Raw genomic sequence first — 10,399 nt, 5'->3', positions numbered from 1 at the left:
CCACTGGAATGGAAGTGTTCAAACCATTGTGTTTCCCATTTGTGTTGCGTTTTGTCATTTTTACACTGACAGTGTGGTAGGTGGTTACCCATTTTATCTGTCCTTAATGTTGCTAGTGTGCTGGTAGCAATCCATTCTTATTAGAAGTTTAAAGTAGTCATTAGCAACTTATAACTGAATGCTTATTAAAATGTGGGTCTCTGCATATACAGTTTCCTGTCACACTGCACCACTAACAGCACATCAAAGATGATGATAAATTCCAATAGCTGAATTATATGAAAAACCCACTACCGGTGGCAGTACTCCATCTCCAGGTCCTGTTCTTCCATCCCCTACACTTGTACTGGATTGGAGGTAAGGGTCTTTTAGACTGGTGGAGGGGAACTGGGACAAGCTCACAACAAAACTGACTCTATATTTATTAGACCTCAAAGAAGCTTTCTTCTGTGTTTCGGGGCTTTGTTTGTTTGTTTTGTTTTTCCCCAGTGGCTGAGTAAACTCACACAATCTCTTAACATCCACTGCATCGTATAGCAAGAGCTTTCATAGCGTACAGAAGTCTCTCCTTTTTTTTTTTTAAATTGGTACACCTGTTTTATTTGATGTCTCCTTCTCATATCACAAAGATAAGTAAATAGGGAATGATTAATTCCTTTTTTGTGTCAATAGAAATTTTGTAAACCTGTAGTATATCACCTTTCAGATCACACTAGTCTGAGGAGTTTTGATATAGTTTGTTCTTTTCCGTGAAAGTTGTGAAATAGCTTTGATCATGCTTGTCTCCCTACAGGTATTTTGTACAAGTAATTGTACTATAATCTTCTTCTGAGATGGGGAAATAACTGCATATGGAGAAATAAGAACTGCATACAGCACATTGTGGAGTTGTAGAATGGCATAATACTGCTGCAAAAACAATCGCTTTCACAAAAGTCTTGAGAAACAAAATTTTATCTCAGTTTGGAGTTCAAGTGCAGCTCTTTTGTCTTAAAGAGAGGCCAAGCCTACAGTTATCTGCCAAGGCAGGTGATTTACTATCACAAAGCATTTTAACGAACTTAAACTGCCATATCTTACATGATTATCCCATTCAATCAAACAGCTGATCAACCCTTGATCCTGTGGACAAAGTCTTGGGTAATAGGGGATTGAAATATTCTTTTGCAATAATCCAGAGGTTTCTACATAATCCTAGAATAATTCTAATTCTTCAGGTAAATCCAAAGCCCTCAGCCTTTATTTGTGTACCTAACCTTCACCGCTTAGCTACAGATGTGCTCAAGCACACAAGTGGAGTACCTCACTAGAACTTCTCTGGCTACTTGGTAGCTCCACTGAAGTTCTCATCTGGGGGAACTGTGGCAATTTAACCACAGAATCAAAATGAAAGAAGCTAACAATTCCTTATCCCACACTCTAACTAACATAAAGAAACACTGATGCCACTTTTTCCATATGGTAACTTTTCTAAAAAAAAATTAATGTTCGGGTTCCTGCTACCTGACCTTTTTCAGGCTGACACTAGTTAAACGAAGAGGCTGACTTGATGGGACAGGGTGGGTTGAAAACATGCCATTACCCATGTTGTAAATTTTTGTGGATAAAAAGAGAAATTCTACCCCTGGCATTGTCAACCTCCCACCTTTGTAAGCCAAGGGAAAAAAAAAGATCCTTGACAGTTGGAGGGGGAGTAGGGAGTAGAATGGAGTGATACAAAATGTTGCTAAAAAAAAATGTCATCTGTGAAATTATTTTTGTTCCTCTATTACATTCCTTTCTTTAATGATCACTTAGGCAGCTAAATCTCCAAAATGGAGAATGCTTTCTTCACAAATTGAGCGTCTGACATTATTACCATGCAAGGAAATCGTCATACCATGCCCTGATGCCTATTTGAAAGACAGCAAAGTCTTTCTACACATTCTGCTAAGAATGTGTTTCTAATGAAAACTGTTTTCCAAATGAACACGGTGCCTAGATAAAGCCAATCAACTGCATAATGAATGCTAGAACTGCTGATTAATAGTTTATGCATGAAGTAGATTAGTTGGTAGGCAACAGACCAAGGATGTCAAGGAAGGATTAGGAAAATGAAAAGCAGCCCCCACACTTATGGTTGCTTATACAGTAAACAATAGTGCCCCTCCCAGCACAGCAACAACCATCTGCTTTCATAATATATATGAATATAGATTGTGGTAGTGCTTGTTATTTTTGTTAGTATCATGTTTGCTCTGTTTGTTACACCAGAAGGCATCATTGGCAGAGACGCTCTTTTTGCAATTGACTATATTGCCTAGAGTAATTGGGATAAAATACTTAAAACAAAACAAATGCAGATTATACAGACATATATAGGCCAAGCTATAGGAATATACAGTTAAGTTAAAAAGATAAGTCAGAGACTTTGGATTGTCTGACCCAAACCAGTCCATCCGCATGGATCAGTGAAGCACTGTGGGCTTATTTTGGCAGAGAAGCCCTTACTCCCTTTTACACAGCACCATGTCCACACTGACAAACTTTCTGGGCCCAAGGTGCTCACGAAGCAGCTCTCCGCAGCGCACGTCTCATTGCCTCCCTTTGGAAGGGGTTTAGAGCTGGTCCCTGTGTTCCTGCCTTCGCAGTGGGGTCAGTCTGCAGCTTGTGTGGACCCCCCCAAGCAACAAAGACGTCACTATTCAACCTTACTCTATAGGAAACAGCAATCTTAAGAAGAGTCCTATGGTACTGGAACAATATTTAGGCCAAGACATTTCACAACAGTATAAATGAGGAAGACTATACCAGGCTTTTCTATTAATATTTAAGTGTTGAAAGCCTTGTAAAAGCCACAGCTCTTTCTGGCAATTGGGTCCATGTTACGTTTCCCAATTTTACCTAGAAACGCTAAGCACTGTTGTCTGCTCATGGGTCGCAATGCTATTTCAGGGTCTGGGGTCTTTTCATGGTATGCTTCTTTTTTCAGGTTCTCAGCCCAAAATTCCAAACTACAACTATATTTTTCATGTGATAATCTCCAGCAATAATCAGACGTAAACAAGAATTGCATTTCTTACTTCATTCTCACTGGTTATTCAAGATACGTGACTGGTTATTCAAGATACGTGTGATTATACTATGTGGTAAGAATGATTACCATTCAAAGACTTTAGATTACTGCTTTTCTATAGTTACAGAAATTCCCCAAATGCAATCCTGTTACAGCTGCAACGTACAGCAACGTTCCTGGCTTAGAAGCCACATTGCTGTCTGAAAATATTTCCTCTTCACTTGTTACCAATACCTCTCCAAGATTATCACAGTCAAAAGTAGTGTTTTTAAATGTTCCTATTTCTGTCTTGTTTGCTGACCTGCAGATGATTTGACACCACTTCTGTCTGTCCAGATGTAGCATGCTAACTTCTCAACGTTAGTATGCTGGCTGGTCCCTGACAGGTAGATGACAGAAGACAACTGCTTTTGGCTGGGGGAAATTTGGATGGATATGAAAGAAGGTGGAAGGGCAAATGAATGTATCTGTTCAGATAAGCCACTAATTCAAACACATTTGCATTTGACTATAGATCAAAGAATGGTCATCAGCAGTAACTAGCATGTTCCAACATAGTATGTCTTATCTCAACTTACTAACACCCCAACAGGCTCTAGTTGGCCCTGCTTCAGCAGGGGGGCTGGACCAGATGACCACCAGAGGTCCCCTTCATCTTCAACCATCCTGTGACTGTGACCCAGCTGGACAGAAAGAGAAATCATAAGTGAGTACGAAAATTATGTCAGGGCCACAAGTACAGCAATGGCATCGGAGGATCGAGAAAGCACATAAAAGCCTGAAGGATCAGGACAAGACCTGGGAAAACAGGATGAGTGCACAGAGGCAGTAAAATGGCTGAAATGGGGGATTAACAGACTGCCTTAGATAGGAAAGATGGGTGGAAAAGACACTGGAAAAAAGTTCCTGGAAAAGGTGTTACAGGACCTCCGGTATAGAGAGGGGTGGACTATACAACGTTCCTCATCTGAAAGAAAAGGGGAGGCTGCACGGCATCCTAACATGTGGACAGGACACTGACACAGAAAGTAAAAAGACATGGAAATGTAGTCCATGTATATACAATAATCAGGCTTGCAGAAGCAAGGTCTTTAGAGCTGCTGCACCTCACCCCTGCTGCTTGAGAACCCATCTTCAAGGTGCTTCTCTGTCTGCACAGCCAGGCTCTGCCCCTTTCCTCCTGTGCAAGAGCTGGGCTAATGCCCTCTTCCATGGGTACAAGCAGGGGACTGGTGGAAACTGAGCTGGAACAGGGCAGGGTCTAACCTGACTCTTCTTCCTCTTTCACCCACACCTTGGTCCCGCTTAGACTGTATCCAAAATCCTGTTGCCATTTGGGCATCAAGCAAAGGTGCTTATCAGTGAACAGCAGCAGCAGAGCTAACTCCTGACAAAGCACCAGATAGCACTTAACAGAAAATGAAGGAGTGAGAGGGATAAGGTATGGGCAAGTATCTTCTGAAATAATTTTCCAATTGCTTGTGATTTCAAGATATACCATGACAGAAGATGTATGTTGTATGTGCTGTCTTCTCAAGCTGTGCTCTGACTGCCAGATGATAGAGCGATGGTGAATTGCACTTGCTGAGAACCTGCTTCTAGAGCTCAGTAGGCAGTAGGAGAGCACAGTCTTCTAAAATTTATGAAACAGGCTTTTTCTTTTTAGCATGGTACCATATTGAATTGATCAGTTTATTCCCGTGGGCAACACCCATCAATTTCCTGAGATCAGCTACAGTAAACTGGATCAGTAACCACACATTCTCTCTAATCTACTGCTGAGAAAACCCTTTTTAAAAATAAAAATTCAGATGGAGGTCCTAAATCATGTAGAATTCTTGGCTTGGTGTATGGCTGTCTGATGCGTACATAAGATATCACTGACACAATGTTGTTGGGACTTTTGTAAGCAGCAAATAAATCATTGCTTTGACAGTCACGCATTTGCACATTTTATTGATGAATGGAAGCTGGAAGTAGAAGACAGCATTTTAGTGGGATTCTCTTACTTTTTTCCGAAGAGTTTGAGCTGAAAACCCACTCCGTCCTTTCTCAAAACACCCAACAGTAAGCAGCCATTAACCAGCAAACAAGGGGCCACCCATCTTACATGTGGAATTGGGTAACTGCTGAGCCTCAGAAGTCCAGCCCTCTCTGGTGGGGTGAAAATAATTATTGCCCATGACAAGGCCTGCAAGTTATTAATTTCTATTCTCCCATGCACAATCCCTCATTAGCAAAAAAAAAAAAACCACCCTTGTGTTTTTGTGTTTTGTTTTTCTTTCTGACTGAGGAAGGCCACACCCGGCTGCTTTAATTATACTTCTGAATGCACACATGTAAACATTATTTCTTTGGCTGGGAGAACATAAGCGAGAGAGAGCTTTTTGGATTTTCATTTCTTTTTTTCAAAGAAAGACATAAATTAGTTACTGATAGCTACAATTGTTGTTCAAGCCTGATTACAATTATAGACATTAAATTGCTAATTATAATTTTATATTCCTTTTTTTCACACAATAGTCATTCTTGTTTGAAACTGCTGTGCTTATTTCTTTTTATAAAATTCCCCAGACAGTTTAACAGAACACAGTGGAAATGGGCACGTAACGTGAAAAATAACATTGCTTATATTATGCTTTTTTAAAAAGCTGTTGATTACAATAACTGTTTACCGAAGCACAAACTCATTAGCCTATGCAAATTCTGCTAGTGTCATTTAAGAAGTTGTTTATAAGGGGACTTCTTACATGCTACGTGGCCTAGCCTGTTTTCCCTTGTGTTTATGTAACTGTGCCATTCAGCTTTGCAGACTGTAAGGTCACACTCAGTTAAGATCGTGTAGTCAAAGCCACGGTAGAGAACCCAGGGAGAACTGACCAGGGGGGAGTTCCTTCCACTTTTCCTCTCAAGTGAGAAACTCTTATAGGGTCATATCAGCAATTTGCACCTAAGCAAAACCTAATACAAGTTGATATGCATTTAACTTCAAAATACTTGAGATGGTTGCTTACTGCACTGAAGACATTAATACTAAGTTTCTGAGGTTATTTATTTCAACATGTTGTTCAAAAATGATCCAAGGGCTTTAATAAGGCAGTCTGAGATGCTAAATGTAAGCCATTGAGCAGAAGAAGCAAATAAGATTCAAAGGATTTCAGCATCTCAGAAGTCCATGTCTATAGGAGAAAGAAGATGCATCCCCACCATTCAGTGTTTAGCTTTTCAATGATTCAAATAGCCAAGGAATATCCCTATGCTCCTTACATAGACCATCTGAAGAAAGATTCTTACTGATAATTTGCTGAGGTTCTGCTACATGTGATAGAATTACTATGCAAAGGGTCAGTTATATCACCTAGTTTTACCTACCTAAAATGCATCCTGTCGACTTTCCTTCTGTAGTCAATGGGAAAGGGCACCTGTAAAGGAAGATTCATCTCATCCTAACTAGGTGGCAGGGTAGATGGGATGACAGTCCTCTGGGTGCAGGTTTGGGGTTTTTTTTCCATTGATTGTAGAGGGCCCAATACAACTTAACATCCCATTTGAATGAATTGTGTATGGCAGAAAACTGAGATAAATACCAACCGACAAGTAAAGGTACTGATACCACTCAGATAACGCTGCCACACACTAGTGACTGCAAAGAGCTATATGAGGTACTGTTTCACTGCTTTGGAGTGCTGACAAAAGCAACTGACAGGTGACTAAGACTTATCCTTTTAAATCTAAGGTTAGGAATGACTATAGCCCAGCAAAACACAGCCCAAAACAGCTTTGAAGAGACCTCTAGCATGTAATCTTTCTGCATTGTTGTACCTATCGTATGACACTATTTTTCAGAGCCCAGATTACAAAATTAATTACATCTCATTCTGCCTTTTCATCCAATTCAAACAGTGTAACAAAGACCTGGTGGTTTACAAAACTATCAACAGCATGCAGTCTCCGTCATGGCAGTGGCATGTATCCCAACACAGCATAACTTCAACCAAGCAAATGCTTTTCTTCCCTCAGTTGACTAATGAAATGTTCACTAAAGATGCACATCTTCATGTGGGACACAGTTTTGGAAAACTCCAAATACAGGCATAGCAGATTTATAAAAAGCCAATGGTGTTTTCCTGAAGTCTCTCAAATTTTTATGTGAACACCCAGAGAAATCCTGATGACTAAACATTTGCCATTGAAAAGGAGAAGCTTTCTGGACTATGGGCTGAATATTCTTGGAAAGATCTCTCTGAAGGAAGCCAGGCCCTAAAGAAGGCAGGAGCTGAACTTCATCTTACAGTGAAAACCAAACACTCAAAGGGGGAAGAACAGATAAGACAATTCTTCTGCACAAAAATCTTTGTGCTACAGTGCATTGAACTTGAGTCACTCAAAGTCATGATGTTGCAAAAAAAAGACAAAAACTGTAATTATGATATAAAAATAGGATTATAGCCTGTGGCTGCAAGAAGTAATTCATCTGATACACTCAGCAGTAGCTAGAGTACTCCATCAAGATACCGGTCCCACACTTCAAGGAGAACATGGTCAACTGGAAGAGAAAACAGCAGGAAAGATCGTCAGTCTAGAAGACAAGGCAGACATGATTAAGTGGTTTCATGTGTTTGGTGCTCAGAGAAGTCTGAGAACATGATAATGATGTTCAAATATGCAAAATACTGCTTCACAGAAGAAGGAAACCATCTGCTCTGCAAGGCAGGGAGGACAACAAGGGGCTCAGACTGCAGTAAAGAGGCTGGACATAGGAGGCTTCTGTCTGACAAAAGTGTAGATCTGGGGGACGTTACCTGGGATGTTGTGTTTTTCAGAACCAGTTAGAAAACTGCCAGGAATGGCACAAGCACAGTGGTCCTGTTGTAGGACAAACTACAGAATTATGTTTGAGGTCCATTTCTGCTCTTATAAAGTATAACACACTTCAAGTTTGACTGAATGTGTGGAGGACACTATGTGGAAAATGGCTGAAAAACACCGGCTCCCACTGTCTCTATTCGCTATGCCTTCCTCTCCATCTTCATACCTTCACCTTTGCAACTGACCTTCAAACATGGAGCTTTGTCATTTATTTTCACACAGCAGCCAGGAACTTCCCAGGGACTTTTAGTCCTTGATTTTCAGCAGTTGACCTACTCCCCACAAAAGAAAACCAGTAACCATCTCTTTTCCAAGATGTGCCTAATCAGAGAGACTTAAGATCGCTTTTAAGTGCTGAGCAAAGCACGACAGAACTTTACTACCAACTTTTTGTTGCATTCCAGTTGCCACAGATATATATTCTGCTAAGTACTATCATCCAACACACCTGGACAAAGCGCCAGTAGGTAACAATAACGGTAACAATGATGAATATTTTGTATTAAGGTTAGTGAAATTGTTTAAACTAGAGTTTCTGAGGCACAAATGTGCACTTGAAACTCTTTCTATCCTTTCTCATTCTGGTCTGTTATTTACAGCTGTGTTCACACATGGCAACCAACACACAATCGTAGGAAGGACAGTGCAGTTTGTAGTTTCAACAGGTGTTAGCAGGGTAGGGTAAGTTTGAAGCATCACTCCTATCCCACCAAGGTTTACATTTCATGAAGCTAATGAAAGTAAGACCCACACAGTGGGAATCTTCACTATGACTCGTATTTGTTATGTGTTAGCTAATTGGAGGTAAAAGAAAAAAAATTTTCAGTGAAGATGGATCCCAAGGGGTCATCTGCACTTCATTCAACTATTCATTGTACAGATCACTTACTTTGCTCACTTCTACTAGAAATCTGTAAAATGAAGTGCTAGAAAGTAGGGAAGAGCAGAAAGAGGTAGAACAGGAAAATTCTTCATCTGCAATGAATGACAAGTACGTGTATTACCTCAGGTTCAGACAAGATAAGTTGTTCAACTTCTCAAAGCCTATCTTTTTTTAGAAGAATATACTCATGGTGAAAACTGTGGGCAGAATGTAGGTAAGCCTAAAATCAGCTACTTTCGAGCTGTGTGCATGCTTCTATACTGTATAATAATGACGAAAGATTTTAGTTTTGAAACTGTCTTTGAGATGTAAGACTCTATGCTAGAAAAAAGACCCGGTACTTTAATGTCTAAAAATACAAAGGTTAATGTTTGGGCTTGGGAGTTTTAGAAAGAAATATGTATAGTACCAGTAATGAGCAAGAGATGGAACTCAGTACTCTGAAGGGTTAAAGTGAACTTTAGTCTTCCACCGATCATCTTCTGGTACTGTGTCTTCATAAATTTCCTCCCTTTATGGAGTGTTTTTGATGGCAGGCAATTCTTTGTTGAAAGTTAAGTGCTCTTTTATATGAATAAATAAAGAAGGCTTTGGTTTGAATGAATACATTATTTTGACAAATGTTTATTGGAAACCCAATTATGGCTTCATAAATCAGTGCTATCTGTGGTACATCAGGTGAGCTCACCAATGCCATCAAATGGCACGTTGAATATTAGTAGGATAATTAAAACAATTCTGCTGAATGTTGTCCCTCTTACCCGGGTCTGACAGTAGTCAAAACAGGAAGAAATTGTTTATTATTTTTATTTAACTTATTAAAATACTTCTTGTAAGATGTAATGGACATACTTAACAAAAAAGAAAAAAACACATTTGTTTTCAATTTGAAGTTAGATTAAAATGACAAGGTCAGGCACAATGCATGGACTGAGTGGCAGCTGAATTTTAAGAGTAGTTGAGGAATGGAAAGAATATCTATGAAGTCTGTTGTTTGAACTTTACACCTGAGTGAAGCGGGGCTTTGCTTGTTTTGTCTGAAGTGGTCACTGATGATATGAAATGTGTCTAGGATCAATTCATGTGTTTCCTTGTCCTCCCTGCTACAGTGGTTCTGAGTTAGAATGACCAAATTAATTAGAAGCCATTTTCATACTTATGAAAATGAAGGGAATCAAGTGAGAAGTTTGAACTCAAAGTCAAGAAGAAAGGGAGGATGTTAAAGTTGAAAATAAATAAATAAAAGTCTACAAAAGACAATCTAACAGGCATTCCCATCTCTTGATGCCCTCTGACTGATGACAGCAAAATGGAGACATTTACAGTACTTGTGGTAGGACACAGAAGATCTGTTTAAGCTTTATGAAAAGAATCTGCACAATTTCCCAGTTTTAGCATATGGCTAAATTTATATTCACTAGGACTTACAAGCATAAAATAGGGACTGAAACTTTAGTAATTGGCTTTGGTGTGTATTTGTATTAGTGTGATATACATAGCCACATAGTTGCCTTTCTTACCCACTTCAGTATAGCATTCTTCTATGGCACAGAAGAGGGAACAAGGAGACATAAAGAGAAGGCAGCACAACA

The sequence above is a fragment of the Vanellus vanellus genome (assembly GCF_965231255.1).
Source record: "Vanellus vanellus genome assembly, chromosome: 2".
NCBI classification, from domain to species: domain Eukaryota; kingdom Metazoa; phylum Chordata; class Aves; order Charadriiformes; family Charadriidae; genus Vanellus; species Vanellus vanellus.
The sequence above is the reverse complement of the archived record's forward strand: the minus strand, read 5'-3'. Positions refer to the sequence as shown.